This window comes from Chiloscyllium punctatum, chromosome 5, assembly GCF_047496795.1.
Source record: "Chiloscyllium punctatum isolate Juve2018m chromosome 5, sChiPun1.3, whole genome shotgun sequence".
In the NCBI taxonomy this organism is placed as follows: Eukaryota; Metazoa; Chordata; class Chondrichthyes; order Orectolobiformes; family Hemiscylliidae; genus Chiloscyllium; species Chiloscyllium punctatum.
The window spans coordinates 24585379-24601764 of NC_092743.1; the positions used below are offsets into that span (position 1 = coordinate 24585379).

General features: G+C 44.5%; 1 protein-coding gene and 1 long non-coding RNA gene across 3 annotated transcripts in view; one reads left to right on the forward strand and one right to left on the reverse strand.

Annotated features, from left to right (window-relative positions):
- The window catches only part of tsnare1 (T-SNARE Domain Containing 1), a 908766-nt gene that overhangs the window by 495989 nt on the left and 396391 nt on the right, over positions 1 to 16386 (reverse strand). The gene's annotated exons all lie outside the window — the stretch shown is intronic.
- On the forward strand, positions 6501 to 7066 carry LOC140476733 (uncharacterized). The gene is made up of 2 exons (XR_011960580.1): positions 6501 to 6669; positions 6767 to 7066. It is a non-coding gene; the product is annotated as an uncharacterized lncRNA (long non-coding RNA).

Genomic DNA, 16386 nt, shown 5'->3' on the forward strand with positions numbered 1-16386 from the left:
ATTGGAAATGTTATCGCTCTAGTACGTCAGATGGATCAGTTTTTGTCCAATGTGTACAGGAGTATGTGACACAGTATGTCGAAGAGCCGACAAGAGGTGAGGCCACACTGGATCTGGTGCTTGGTAATGAACTAGGCCAGGTGTTTAATTTTGTTGTAGGTGAGCACTTTGGAGAGACTGACCATAATTCAGTTACGTTTAGTTTAATGAAGGAAAGGGATAGGTACATGACACAGGTCAAGAGTTATCGATGGGGCAAGGGCAACTATAATATGATTAGGCAAGAATTAGGATGCATAGAATGGGGTAGTAAAATGCAGGGGATGCAGACAATCAAAATGTGGAGCTGGCTTAGGGAACATGTATTGCGTGTCCTTGATAGGTATATCCCTGTCAGGCAGGCAGGAAGTGAAAGGTAGAGGAACCGTGGTTTAAATCAAAAATTGCATCTCTTGTTAAGAAGAAGAAGGAGTCTTATGTGTTGATGAGGCAAGATGGTACAGATGAGGCAATGGAGAGTTACAGATCAGCTAGGAAGGATTTAAAGAGAGAGTTAAGAAGAGCAAAGAGAGGACACGAGCAGTCTTTAGCAAATAGAATGAAGGAGAACCCTAAAGCTTTCTTTAGATACGTGAGGAATAAAAGGATGATTAGGGTAGGAATAGGGCCAGTCAAAGACAGAAGTGGGAAGTTGAATGAGGACCCTGTGGAGATTGGAGAGGTGCTAAACGAACATTTCTCATCGGTGTTCACTCAGGAAAAGGAGAATATTGTAGAGGAGAAGAACGAGGTATGAGATATTAGACTAGAAAGGATCGAGGTTAGTTACGCACAGGTGTTATCAATTCAAGAAGGAGTGAAAGTAGACAAGTCCCCTGGGCCAGATGGGAGTTATCCGAGGATTCTGTATTAGTGGTGTTGGAAGAGCACAGCAGGTCAGGCAGCATCCAAGGAGATTTGAAATCAACGTATCGGGCAAAGCCCTTCATCAGGAATAAAGGCAGTGAGCCTGAACCATGGAGAGATAAGCTAGAGGAGGGTGGGGGTGGGGAGAAAGTAGCATAGAGTACAATGGGTGAGTGGGGGAGGGGATGAAGGTGATAGGTCAGGGAGGAGAGGATGGAGGTGGAAAAGGAGACAGGCAGGTAGGAAAAGTCCGGACAAGTCATGGGGACAGTGCTGAGCTGCAAGTTTAGAACTAGGATGAGGTGGGGGAAGGGGAAATGAGAAAACTGTTGAAGTCCACATTGATGCCCTGGGGTTGAAGTGTTCCAAGGTGGAAGATGAGGCGTTCTTCCTCCAGGTGTCTGGTGGTGAGGGAGCGGCGGTGAAGGAGGCCCAGGACCTCCATGTCCTCGGCAGAGTGGGAGGGGGAGTTGAAATGTTGGGCCATGGGGCGGTGTGGTTGATTGGTGCGGGTGTCTCGGAGATGTTCCCTAAAGCGCTCTGATAGGAGGCTCCCAATCTCCCCAATATAGAGAAGACCACATCGGGAGCAACGGATACAAAAAATGATATTAGTGGATGTGCAAGTAAAACTTTGATGGATGTGGAAGGCTCCTTTAGGGCCTTGGATAGAGGTGAGGGATGAGGTGTGGGCACAGGTTTTACAGTTCCTGCGGTGGCAGGGGAAAGTGCCAGGATGGGAGGGTGGGTTGTAGGGGGGCATGGACCTGACCAGGTAGTCACGGAGGGAACGGTCTTTACGGAAGGCGGAAAGGGGTGGGGAGGGATACATATCTCTGGTGGAGGGGTCTGTTTGGAGGTGGCAGAAATGTCGGCAGATGATTTGGTTTATGCGAAGGTTGGTAGGGTGGAAGGTGAGCACCAGGGGCGTTCTGTCCTTGTTACGGTTGGAGGGGTGGGGTCTGAGGGCGGAGGTGCGGGATGTAGACGAGATGCATTGGAGGGCATCTTTAACCACGTGTGAAGGTAAATTGCGGTCTCTAAAGAAAGAGGCCATCTGGTGTGTTCTGTGGTGGAACTGGTCCTCCTGGGAGCAGATCCGGCGGAGGCGGAGGAATTGGGAATACGGGATGGCATTTTTGCAAGAGTTAGGGTGGGAAGAGGTGTAATCCAGGTAGCTGTGGGAGTCAGTGGGTTTGTAAAAAATGTCAGTGTCAGGTCGGTCATCATTAATGGAGATGGAGAGGTCCAGGAAGGGGAGGGAGGTGTCAGAGATGGTCCAGGTAAATTTAAGGTCAGAGTAGAATGTGTTGGTGAAGTTGATGAATTGCTCAACCTCCTCGCGGGAGCACGAGGTGGCGCCAATGCAGTCATCAATGTAGCGGAGGAAGAGGTGGGGAGTGCTGACGGTGTAATTACGGAAGATCAACTGCTCTATGTAGCCAACAAAGAGACAGGCATAGCTGGGGCCCATACGTGTGCCCATGGCTACCTCTGGTGTGGGCGTAGAGCTGGGAGTGGGGGCGGAACCTGTAACTGGAGTGGGTGTGATGGTGAGGGGTGGAGTCATGAGCAGGGGTAGTGTTCCCCTCGGGGTTCTGGGGGGTGGGTATAGTGACAGTGGGGTCTGTGGGGGGCATGTCAGCAGAATACAGGTGAGTGGCGTTGGTGGGGGCGGAAGTGGTGGTGACCACGGCAATAGGGGTGTCGGAAGTCACTGAGCATGTGGCATCAGCGATGATGTGAAGGGCAGAAGTGATGTCACGTGTGATGCATGAGGAATTGTGAGGGGTGGAAGTGGTTGTGGGAGTGGCCATGATGGGGGCGGAAGTGACATCATCAATCAGCATGGGGGTGGCAGCTGCATGGCTAATGGCAGAATAGATTCCGAGGCCAGGGGAATCTTCTGGAATGTTTGAGAAGCGCTGGTTATGAAGGTGGGTGGATAAAAGTTTGTTGTACTTACAGTTTTTGATGTTTGAGATGGAATTGAAATATTGTTTGTTGAGAGTATGAATTCTCCTGAGGATGTAGTACAGAGTGGGTCCTTTGCAATTCTGAGAGAGTGTGGCCCTCAGCTGAGGCAGGGCTGACTGTAGAGAGGTTAGGTGACGGCGCAATGCTGCAAGCGTGGAGCGGAGGATCTTGAAGGAGAACTGTTGCTGGTATTTTTGAATCTGTAGTCTGTACTGTTTGTCCTGTTCGGGTCCAAAATCTGCTGGTTTAAAGGTGGTCCGGAGTCCGTGTGGGATGAGTTGGTTACGGAGGCAGGAACTGAGGAAGCAAATGTGGCTGTGGTAGCAAGATTGTCGATAGGTTTAGTACCTGAGGACTGGAGGATTGCAAATGTTGTGCCAATGTTCAAGAAGGGCAGCAGAGATGACCCAGGTAATTATAGGCCAGTGAGCCTTACTTCTGTTGTAGGAAAGGTTTTGGAAAGAATTATAAGAGATAAGATTTATAATCATCTGGCAAGCCACAATTTGATTTCAGATAGTCAACATGGTTTCGTCAAGGGCAGGTCATGTCTCACAAACCTCACTGAATTTTTTGAGAAGGTGAACAAGCATGTAGATGAGGGTAGGGCAGTTGACGTGGCATTCATGGACTTCAGTAAAGCCTTTGGGTTGGAGAAAATGCAGAGGCATGGAATTGGGGTGATTTAGTAGTTTGGATTAGAAACTGGCTTTCTGAAAGAAGGCAGCGAGTGGTGGTTGATGGAAAATATTGAGCCTGGAGTCCAGTTACTAGTAGTGTGCCACAAGGATCTGTTTTGGGACCACTGCTGTTTGTCATTTTTATAAGTGACTTGACGCAGGCCTAGGTGGATGGATTAGTAAATTTGCAGACGACACTAAAGTCGGTGGAGTATTGGACAGTTTGGAAGAATGTTACAGGTTGCAGGAGAATTGGATAAACTGCAGAGTTGGACTGAGATGTGGCAAATGGAGTTTCGTCAAGGGCAGGTCGTGTCTCATAAACCTCACTGAATTATTTGAGAAGGTGACCAAGCAAGTCGATGAGGGTAGGGAGGTTGACGTGCAATACATGGACTTCAGTAAAGCCTTTGATAAGGTTCCACATGATAGGCTGATGGAGAAAATGAAGAGGCATGGAATTGAGGGTGATTTAGCAGTTTAGATTAGAAATTGGCTTTCTGAAAGAAGGCAGCGAGTGGTGGGTGATGGAAAGTATTCAGTCTGGAGTCCAGTTACTTGTAGTGTGCCACAAGGATCTGTTTTGGGACCACTGCTGTTTGTCATTTTTATAAGTGACTTGACGCAGACATAGGTGGATGGATTAATAAATTTGCAGACGACACTAAAGTTGGTGGAGTATTGGACAGTTTGGAAGAATGTTACAGGTTGCAGGGGGACTTGGATAAACTGCAGAATTGGACTGAGATGTGGCAAATGGAGTTCAATGCAGCCAAATGTGAGGTGATGCACTTTGGGAAGAATAACAGGAAGACAGAGTACTGGGTCAATGGAAAGATTCTTGGTAGTGTGGATATGTAGAGGGATCTTGGAGTTCATGTGCATAGATCCCTGAAAGTTGCCACCCAGTGGATAGTGCTGTTAAGAAGGCATACGGTGTGTTAGGTTTCATTGGTAGAGGGATTGAGTTCCGGAACCGCAATATCATGCTGCAGCTAAACAAAACGCTGGTGCGGCCACACTTGGAATATTGTGTACAGTTCTGGTCGCCCCATTACAGGAAGGATGTGGAAGCATTTGAAGAGTTGCAGAGGAGATTTACCAAGATGTTGGCTGGTCTGGAGAGAAGGTCTTATGAGAAAAGGCTGAGAGACTTGGGTCTGTTCTCATTGAAAAGAAGAAGGCTAAGGGGGGATTTGATAGAGACATACAAGATGATCAGAGTATTAGATAGGGTAGACAGTGAAAGTCTTTTTTACTAGGATGATGACGTCAGCTTGTACAAGAGGCCATAACTACAAATTGAGGGGTGATAGATTTAAGACAGATGTCACAGGCATGTTCTTTACGCAGGGAGTGGTAAAGGCGTGGAATGCCCTATCTGCTAATGTAGTCAACTCAGCCACATTAGAGAGATTTAAACAATCCTTAGATAAGCACAATAAGATGATTTTGGGATAGTGTAGAGGGACGAGCTGAGAATAGTTCACAGGTCGACGCAACATCGAGAGCCGAAGGGCCTGTTCTGCACTGTACTGTTCTATGTTCTTTATATAATAATTATTGTTCTGATCTTCATGCTATCATACAAGAAAATTAGATTAGATTACGTTAGATTCTTTACAGTGTGGAAACAGGCCGTTCAGCCCAACAGTCCACACCAACCCTCCGAAGAGTAACCCACCCAGGCTTGTTTCCCTCTGATTAATGCACTAATACTATGGGCAATTTAGCATGAGTCAAGATTAGAATGGTGCTGAAAAAGCACAGCAGGTCAGGCAGCATCCGAGGAGCAGGAAAATCTATATTTCGGGCAAAAGCCCTTCATCAGGAATGAGGCTGGAAGCCTCCGGGGTGGAGAGATAAATGGGAGGGGGTGGGGCTCAAGAGAAGGTAGACAAGAATACAATGAGTGGATGGAGGTGGGGATGAAGGTGATAGGTCAGACAGGAGGGGGGAGTGGATTGGTGGGAAGGGAGATTGGCAGGTAGGACAGGTCATGAGGACAGCACTGAGATGGAAGGTTGGAACTGGGTTAAGGTGGAAGGAGGGGAAATGAGGAAACTGGTAAAGTCCACATTGATGCCCTGGGGTTGAAGTGTTCTGAGGCAGAAGATGAGGTGTTCTTCCTCCAAGCGTCGAGTGGTGAGGGAGTGGCAGTGGAGGAGGCCCAGGACCTGCATGTCATCAGCAGAGTGGGAGGGGAAACTGAAATGTTTGGCCGGGGGCGGTGGGGTTGATTGCTGGGGGTGTCCCGGAGATGTTCCCTAAAGCGCTCTCCTGTACATTGTGGGAGGAAACCAGAGCACCCAGAGGAAACCCACGCAGATAAGGGGAGAATATGCAAACTCCACACAGTTGCCCTGGGTCTCTGGTGCTGTGAGGCAGCAGAGCTAAACACTGAGCCACTGTGCCACCCCTTTTTCTCCAAATAGAGTATCAACAAGACGACTTGTCTTTGGGAGCTGTACCTCCAAGTGCATATTCTTCTTCCAGTCAGTACACTGAAGAGGATATTATAAGACATTTGATTTGATTTACTGCTTCGTGTACCTCAGTACAGTGAAAAGCTTTGGTCACGAGCAGGCAAATTATTATAAGCAAGGACATTCAGATCACAGGTGAAAGAAAAACTGCAAAGAATGAGAACCATGTGTGTTACTGGTTGAGACGACCTTGGTAAAAAGACAACATGTGACACTAATGTGGGCTAAACATAAATGAAAACATCGATCAACAGTTTGGGATAGCAACCAAGTTGGGTCTTGAACTGTTTAAAGACTGGCTGAAAACGCATTTTTGAATGGAAACGACAAGAAGAAAACTGAAACATCATCAGAGAAGGTTCTTAGCCAAAGCAGCTCACGGAGTAAAGTGGAGATCAATTGCTATTCGACCAAGACAGTTCAGGCAACCTACAACTATAGAACTACCAAGAAACAAATTGAAAAAACTCCCACTTGCAAAACCCGTCGACCTGCTGAGTTCACCTGTACAAGCAAACTGACGACTCGACAACAAGGTCCCTCACAACAGCTGAAACTGACTTCAGGTTTCAATGCATTTACTTCAGAAAGGGAAACCTCAAGCAGCAATTATCTTGAGGGTGAATGTACTTTCACCTTTATAAATATACTGTGTACAAAGATTAAAAGGGAGTAAAGACATATACTTTTAGCTAATGAATGTCACTTTTATTTTAGGAACTTTGTAACAAACTAACATTTGGCTGCGGCAGAGGCAGAAGCGGGGGAGGGGACTCCTAGTTGCAGTATGTCTGAAGCATGGTTGTTATTGCTGTACTCAGAGCCAGGATTCCTTGAGACTTGGAGCAGCTTGCAGAGATCTTGCAGAAGGGCTGGAGCTGTGTTTAAAGACTCATTGTACAGAAGCTGGACTCCATTCCTTTCTATTCTTTTTGTAACTGGTGCCTGATTGTGGTGACAGAATAATTTTCACTGTATCTTTCTGGACATATGTGCCAATAAATTGCTCGTAACTCATTTAGCCTTTGCAGCGTGTTATTTTTAAATTGAATAATTCTCAAATTAAATGAGAAACATATGAAACAGACACAAAAATTCTTAGCTCATGGATCACTGTGTGTGAACAGCTTCCGTGTGTGAAAATTACTCGTGGATTCCACCTGGATAATGGCTGCCAAGCAAGATTTTGGCTGCTGGATCACGAGAATGACTGGAATAGTGCTAAGTGACTCAACACCATTTTCAATACGGGGAGGTGATGGCTGAGTGGTATTATTGTTGTTGATCGTGATAATGTTCTCTGGACTCGGGTTCAAATCCCGCCATGGCAAATGGTGGAATTGAATTCAATAAAAATCTGGTATTAAGAGTCTAATCATGACCATGAATCCACTGACGAATACTGGGGAAAACCCATCTGGTTCAGTGATGCCCCTTTAGGAAAGGAGACAAAAAAAGCTGCAGATGCTGGAATCCAAAGTAGACAGGCAGGAGGCTGGAAGAACACAGCAAGCTGAGCAGCATCAGGAGGTAGAGAAGTTCGACATTTCAGGTGTAACCCTTGTTGACTCCAGACCCACAGTTAGGTTCCCTCCTAACTGTCCACTGGGCAATCAGGGATGAGTAATAAATGCTGCCAGGTCAGTGATGACCTCATCCTGTGAATGAATTATTTTTTTTAAAAACCTACTTTACATCAAAACTCACCACAGCTACACTATTTGTATCAACAAAAGCCAAAACCTTGTGACATTACTCATATTTTAAGTTCATTATGATGAAATAAACATTAAACCTTTATTCAAATGGACAGAACACAACTTGCAGTAGTGTAGTGCTTTACAGCCAATGAATAACTTTTGAAGTGTATTTACTGCAGATGCAAATCTTCCAGAGTGAGCTTTTTAACTAAACTATTTTGCCCAGGTACCAGAAGTGCCAAGTCCAAATATTTTCATTTAAGCTGACTGTGTTGAACACTGCATGACATGAATCGAAAGGTAATTAAACATTGACTCTGCAAGATATTCAACCTCATTATCCACTGGCATAATTGTGTCTTCCTCATTTGTGAAAAATTAGGAACTGATATCCTGATAAAGCCAATTATCAACTTTCTCTGCTATCCTCAAATAGTCACATCTAACACTACCATTACATAAACATTAATATAACACATTTTTAAACTATTACTGTGCAGACAAATTAATTAGTGACTGAATTGAGTTAATTGTAGTTGTATTATGAAACATGATCAAAGCTTTAATCATATTTTAAATAGCCATACAAGTGTTAGAGACAGAGGACAGCTAAGATGGTGAACATACGTTGTGTCTTCTCTTGAGATGCCTGAGATAAAGGGCCTTTATTGGTCAGAGTATTGAGTACAGGAGTTGGGAGGTCATGTTGCGGCTGTACAGGACATTGGTTAGGCCACTGTTGGAATACTGTGATGCCTGAAATAAAGGGTACACCAAGGGACTATTAATAGCAGTAACATCCAATATTTTTCCTTCTGGATATCAGAATATATTAAGTGAATATAAAGCTGAATAATTCTCATTTATCCAATAGACTGCATGATAAATATTAAAAGAAGTAGTTGCAGAGGTAGCACACGGAACATTATGATTTCCCAAATTCCTTCCAAGATTCTTAAACAGCCCACTAGATTAGAAGTTAGCAATCATAACACTAATGTTCAAGAACCTTTTGTCATTTATATAAATGATTTGGATGTGAGCATAAAAGGTATAGTTAGTAAGTTTGCAGGTGACACCAAAATTGGAGGTGTAGTGGACAGTGAAGAAGGTTACCTCAGATTACAACAGGATCTTGACCAGATGGGCCAATGGGCTGAGAAGTGGGAGATGGCCATTAATTTAGATAAATGTGAGGTGCTACATTTTGGGAAAACAAATCTTAGCAGGACTTATACATTTAATGGTAAGGTCCTGGGGAGTGTTGATGAACAAGGAGACATTGGAGTGCAGGTTCAAGTGCTTTTTGAAAGTGGAGTTGCAGGTAGATAGGATAGTGAAGAAAGCATTTGGTATGCTTTCCTTTATTGGTCAGAGTTTTGAGTACAGGAGTTGGGAGATCATGTTGCAGCTGTACAGGACATTGGTTAGGCCATTGTTGGAATATTGTGTGCAATTCTGGTCTCCTTCCTATCGAATGGATATTGTGAAACTGGAAAGGGTTCAAAAGATTTATAAGGATGTTGTCAGGGTTGGAGGATTTGAGCTGGAAGGAGAGGTTGAATAGGCTGGGGCTTTTTTCCCTCGAGCATCAGAGGCTGGGGGGTGACCTTATAGAAGTTTATAAAATCATGAGGGGCATGGATAGGATAAATAGACAAAATCTTGTCCCTGGGGTGGGGGAGTCCAGAACGAGAGGGCATAGGTTTAGGGTGAGAGGGGAATGATACAAAAGTGACCTAAGGGGCAACTTTTTCACGCAGATGGTGATACATGTATGGAATGAGTTGCCAGAGGAAGTGGTGGAGGCTGGTACAATTGCAACATTTAAAAGGCATCTGGATGGGTATATGAATAGGCGGAGTTTAGAGCGATATGGGCCAGGTGCTGGCAGGTGGGACGTGATTAGGTTTGGATATCTGGTCGGCATGGATGAATTGGACTGAAGGGTCTTTTTTTAAGCTGTACATCTCTTTGACTCTAAAAGGAGAGAGAAAACAGGGAATCACAGACCAATTACCCTAACATTATTTGTTGGAAAAATATTGGAGATTTTATGAATCAAGTCCTAACAAATCACTTAGAAATTACTTGTATTTTCAGAGAAAACATGAATTTATCAATGGGGAATTGCTTTTAAAAAGGAAGATGGAGTACTCTAGGATTCCCAATAAGTATTTAATAAGATGCCACACAAAAAGTTAATACTCAAGATAGGAAGGTCAGTGAAAGAATACAAAATGAAGGGGGAGAGGGTCATGAGTTGAGGGCCCTGAGCACAAATTATTGAAGGCTGTAGGACAATTGGAGAGATTGTCTGCAATTAGAACTATGTCCTCGGTTTCATGAAATGTGCATAAAATACAAAAGCAAGAAGGCGACATCCCTTGTGTGAGACATTTGTTAGATCTCAGCTGGTGTATGTGTTTAGCTGTCGCCATCCCACTTTAGAAAGATGTGAATGTTTTGGATCTTTGGAGGTTGGCTTATTAACTGTATTCAAGACTGAGATAGACAGATTTTTAATCAGTAAGAGAATTAAGTTGAGAATTAAGAGGGGGTGGGGTGGCCTTGTTGGTAAGGGAGGATATTCAGTCCCTTGCGCGGGCGGACCTAGAGTCAGGGGATGTAGAGTCAGTGTGGATAGAGCTTCGAAACACTAAGGGTAAAAAGACCCTCATGGGAGTCATCTACAGGCCCCCAAACAGTAGTCTGGATGTTGGAGGTAAGTTGAATCAGGAGCTGAAATTGGCTTGTCGCAAAGATGTTACTACAGTTGTTATGGGGGATTTTAACATGCAGGTAGACTGGGTGAATCAGAATGGTATCGGGCCTCAAGAAAGAGACTTTGTGGAGTGCCTCAGAGATGGATTTTTAGAGCAGCTGGTGCTGGAGCCGACCAGGGATAAGGCAATTCTGGATCTGGTATTGTGTAACGAACCAGAATTGGTCAGTGACCTCGAAGTGAAGGAGCCATTGGGAAGTAGTGACCATAATACAATAAGCTTCAATCTGCAATTTGAGAGGGAGTGGGTACAATCGGAAGTGACAATATTTCAGTTGAATAAAGGGAAATATGGAGCTATGAGGGAGCAACTGGCCAAAGTTCAATGGTTTAATACCTTAACAGGAAAGACCGTGGAGGAACAATGGCGGATATTTCTGTGTATAATGCAGAAGATGCAGGATCAGTTCATTCCGAAAAGGAAGAAAGATCCCAGGAGGAGACATGGGCGACCGTGGCTGACAAGGGAAGTAAAGAAACATATAAGGTTAAAAGAGAAAAAGTATAACTTAGCGAAGATAAGCGGGAAAACGGAGGACTGGGAAGCTTTAAAAGAACAACAGAGGATTAGTAAGAAGGAAATACGCAGAGAAAAAATGAGGTACGAAGGTAAACTGGCCAAGAATATAAAGGAGGATAGTAAAAGCTTTTTTAGGTATGTCCAAGGCAAAAAAATGGTTAGGACAAAAATTGGGCCCTTGAAGACAGAAGCAGGGGAATATATTACTGGGAACGAAGAAATGGCAGAGGAATTAAATGGGTACTTCAGATCTGTGTTCACTGGGGAAGACACAAGCAATCTCCCTGAGGTAACAGTGGCTGAAGGACCTGAACTTAAGGGAATTTCTATTTGCCAGGATTTGGTGTTGGAGAGACTGTTAGGTCTGAAGGTTGATAAGTCTCCGGGACCTGATGGCCTGCATCCCAGGGTACTGAAGGAGGTGGCTCGGGAAATCGTGGATGCTCTGGTGATTATTTTCCAGAGTTCAATAGAATCGGGGTTGGTTCCTGAGGATTGGAGGGCGGCTAATGTTGTGCCACTTTTTAAGAAGGGTGGGCGGGAGAAAGCAGGAAATTATAGACCAGTTAGTCTGACCTCAGTGGTGGGAAAGATGCTGGAGTCTATTATAAAGGATGAAATTACGGCACATCTGGATAATAGTAACAGGATAGGACAGAGTCAGTATGGATTTATGAAGGGGAAATCATGCTTGACTAATCTTCTTGAATTTTTTGAGGATGTAACTCGGAAGATGGACGAGGGAGATCCAGTGGATGTAGTGTACCTGGACTTTCAGAAAGCTTTTGATAAAGTCCCACACAAGAGGTTAGTGAGTAAAATTAGGGCGCACGGGATTGGGGGCAAAGTACTAGATTGGATAGAGAATTGGTTGGCTAATAGGAAACAAAGGGTAGTGATTAACGGCTCCATTTCGAAATGGCAGGCAGTGACCAGTGGGGTACCGCAGGGATCCGTGCTGGGACCGCAGCTTTTCACAATATATGTAAATGATATAGAAGATGGTATCAGCAATAACATTAGCAAATTTGCTGATGACACAAAGCTAGGTGGTAGGGTGAAATGTGATGAGGATGTTAGGGGATTACAGGGTGATCTGGACAAGTTAGGTGAGTGGGCAGATGCAGTTTAATGTGGATAAATGTCTGGTTATCCACTTTGGTGGCAAGAACAGGAAGGCAGATTACTACCTCAATGGTATCAAATTAGGTAAAGGGGCTGTTCAGAGAGATCTGGGTGTTCTTGTCCACCAGTCAATGAAGGCAAGCATGCAGGTACAGCAGGTCGTGAAGAAGGCTAATAGCATGCTGGCCTTCATAACAAGAGGGATTGAGTATAGAAGCAAAGAGGTGCTTCTGCAGCTGTACAGGGCCCTGGTGAGACCACACCTGGAGTACTGTGTACAGTTCTGGTCTCCAAATTTGAGGAAAGACATTCTGGCTATTGAGGGAGTGCAGCGTAGGTTCACGAGGTCAATTCCTGGAATGGCAGGATTGCCTTACACGGAAAGACTGAAGCGACTGGGCTTGTATACCCTTGAGTTTAGAAGACTGAGAGGGGATCTGATTGAAACATATAGGCTTATGAAAGGACTGGACACTCTGGCAGGAGGGAACATATTTCCATTGATGGGGGAGTGCCGAACCAGAGGACACAACTTAAAAATACGGGGTAGACCATTTAGGACAGAGATGAGGAGAAACTACTTCACCCAGAGAGTGGTGGCTGTGTGGAATGCTCTGCCCCAGAGGGCAGTAGAGGCCCAGTCTCTGGATTCATTTAAGAAAGAATTGGATAGAGCTCTTAAAGATAGTGGAGTCAAGGGGTATGGAGATAAGGCTGGAACAGGATACTGATTAGGAATGATCAGCCATGATCATATTGAATGGCAGTGCAGGCTCGAAGGGCAGAATGGCCTACTCCTGCATCTATTGTCTATTGTCTATTGTCTATTGTCTAAGTTCTATGGCAAAAAAGCAGGAAAGCAGAGTTAAGGACTATCAGATCAGCCATGATCCCACTGAGTGATGGAGCAGACTCGGACTGAATAGGTTATTTTTGCAGTTGCGCAGTCTACATTAAATTCCTCACAGGTCACAATAATTCTAAGTTTTGAAGCAACTCACATTTTGAAACTGTGTCCTGTACATTTAAGTCTATGTCATTGATATGCAACCACTATAGGTTCCTCTAGTCTGGGAAAAAAACTCCATTAACTATGACTCTCTATTGCCTGTCACTCAGCCAATTTGGTGCCTAGATCACTACTGTCCTTTTTCTTCCATGGGCTATAAATTAGCTTACAAATGTGTTGAGCAACACTTTATCAAGTGCATTTGGGAAGTCAATGCACACCACCATTACCCTCATCAACCCTCTTTACTCCCTTATCAAAAGCTCAGTTTTGTTAAAACAAATATGTGCTGGCTTTCCTTATTTAGACCACAATTGCTTAAGTGACAATTAATTTTGTCCCAAATCATCACAAGGGATTAGACACTAGCCTGCAAACAGATCTGAAGGCAGATAGAGCACACTAAATCAGGCAGCCTGTCACCTCTTCTTCTATCCCTGCTCTCAGTGACCAATGGTGGTCCTTAAATGTGAACATTATGCCAGTATGAGGTAGGTTCTCCCAATAACAGTTCTCCCACGCTCACAGAAGCCCCCAACCACAGGTTGCTTTCCCACCACAGCCTCTCAAACCCCAGCTATCCACCTCCTTCACCTGCACCATCCCCACTGCTCAATGGAGTTTGCCAGCTTGGCACTTGATAGGGCACCCTAGTCGCAAGTGTTATTCTCCAAACTGGATCTTGAAAATTTGTTGATGTTGCCTCCAGTTTCCAGCCCTCTGTGAATGTCACATAATCTATATCTGACACTCTCCTTCCTCTACTTCATCTCTCCTCCATTTGAGGGAATATACTGTCCATTGCCATCCACTACAAAGCACCGACTCACACAGCTACCTTCACTACAGCTCTTCATACCCCACATCCTGCAATGTTTCCATGCCATTCTCCAGCTCCTTTGCCGACATCATTTCTGTTCTGACTATGCCACCTTCCAAACTGCACTGCTGACATGGCTTGTTTCTTCCATAACCATTGTTTCCTGCCCACTGTCATTGATAGCGCCCTCAATCAGAACCAACCTATCACCTGTGCTTCTGCCCTTGCCCTTTCCCATCACTCACAACATCATCATCAGGACTCCCTTGTCCTCACTTTTCATCCCATCAGCCTCCACTTTCAAAGGATCATCTTCTGCCATTTCCTATAACTCCAGCAGAATGCCACCACCAAACACATCTTACCTTCACTCCCCATCTGCAGAGACTGTTCCCTCCAGGCCAGCCTAGTCCATTCCTCAGTGACCACCAACACCACACCCCTTCCCATGGCACTGTCCCATGCAACCGCAGAAGCTGCAACGCCTATCTCTTCACCCTCTCCCTCCTCACCATCCAAGGGTCAAAACAGTTTTTCCAGATGAAGCAGCATTTCACCTGTACTTCCTCCAATCTTGTGTATTGTATTCGCTGCACCCAATATGTTCTACTCTACACTGGAAGAACCAAATACAGCCTGGGTGACCGCTTTGTGGAACACCTCCAGTCTGTGTGCAAGCGTGACCCTGACCTTCTCATAGCCTGGCATTTTAACACAGCATCCATCTCACATACCCAATTCTCTAGTCTCAACAAGCTGCAATACTCCATCGTATCACAGCGTCAACTGGAAGAACAGCATGGCATCTTCAGATTAGGCACTTTACAACCTTCTGGACTTAATGTTGAGTTCAATACCTTCAAATTGTGAACCAATTCCCATTCTTTCCCTTCCCTTTAGTTTTACTTACTACATTTTCTGTCACCATGTCCTCTCTTCCTTTCCCTCACTCCAGTGGGACTATCTTTTTTTTCCAGTTTGGCAGTTGGACACACTCTTGTTCTGCCATTCTCACATTCCAACCATTTAATCTACGTTATCAGCAACCTTTTGTGCCCCACCCCCACAGCATTCCAACCCCAACAACTGTATAAATGCTGGCCCTCCAGACTTCATGTAAGGTCTGATGAAGGCATCTAGACTCAAAACGTTAGCTTGCTTTCCCTCCAGAGATGTCGCCTGACCCACTGTGATCTCCAGCATTCTTTTTTGTTTTCAGCACAAATTCCAGCATCTGCAGTAAAATGCTCTTATGCCCCAGACACCCACCTATTCTGCTTCACTCTCGATTCCTGGCCCAAAGTTCTGAAAAGGGTTGATCTCCAATTGGCCGGTACTTCTCTGAAACAGGTCTTTCCCATCTCCATCCTAAAATGGCCAACTGGCCATTAAATATGTCAGAAAGTTCCCGACCATCAAGGTTAAACTGGCTGCCTGTAGCGGATAGGCTTGTCTTTACATGCTTTTTAGAACAAGATTGCAGCACTCAGACTTCTCAAGTCCTCTGGTACCATTCTGAGTCTGAAAAAGGCGGCAAAATAATTTCAGCATCAATGTAACCCAATGGAACAACGAACTGATATATCACTTGAAACCAAGGAAGGAGTGAACAAGTATCTGCTTGTACAACCGAGCATAATAGTGCATTAAGCAAAAGTTCAATTAAAGTTGTTCTTTGTTGAAACAGATTTTGTTGTTTTCAGGAGGTTGCAGAAAATATTTCCTTTGCATATTTCCCAACAATTTGGGATATACTGAAATTAATACTCAATTAACTGAGTGTGCCCAAAATAATATGGCTAAGTGCTTTCTAGAGCTGCCAACCAGACGTTTAATCAGCTGAATTTTGAGCTTTTATTTTAATCACACTATTCATCCTGCTAGTCTCCAGTACTGTTCATTCAAATTGTGTTTCCGAGATGCAGTCTCTTGAAGACAATCTGTTTGCTCTTTGCAAAATTGAAAATTGCAGCCTGCGTGAAAATCACAAGGCTTGCAAAAGAACTTATTTTATTCCATTTAATAAAGGTTATTACTAATTTCAATGCAGATATCTGTTGACTCAAAGAACTGGTTCAATAACTGCTTCCAACAGTGAGATGAAAATCACATTACACGTCCTGTGGGGCACATTATTTTAGCACTGGATTTAACGTTAGCATGTCAGAAAGTCTATCCATCTGAAATTCTGACATTCAAAATTCATTCAAACCTCATGAGTAAATGCATCAAAAACATAGAAATATGAGCAGGCCAATCAGCCCCACTAATCTGCTCTGCCATTCAATGAGAGGTTGGCTGATCTGCCTTCTGAATCTACAATCGCTAGAAAATGCACAGGGCACAAACTCACTGGTGATCTCCAATCCTGACCCCCC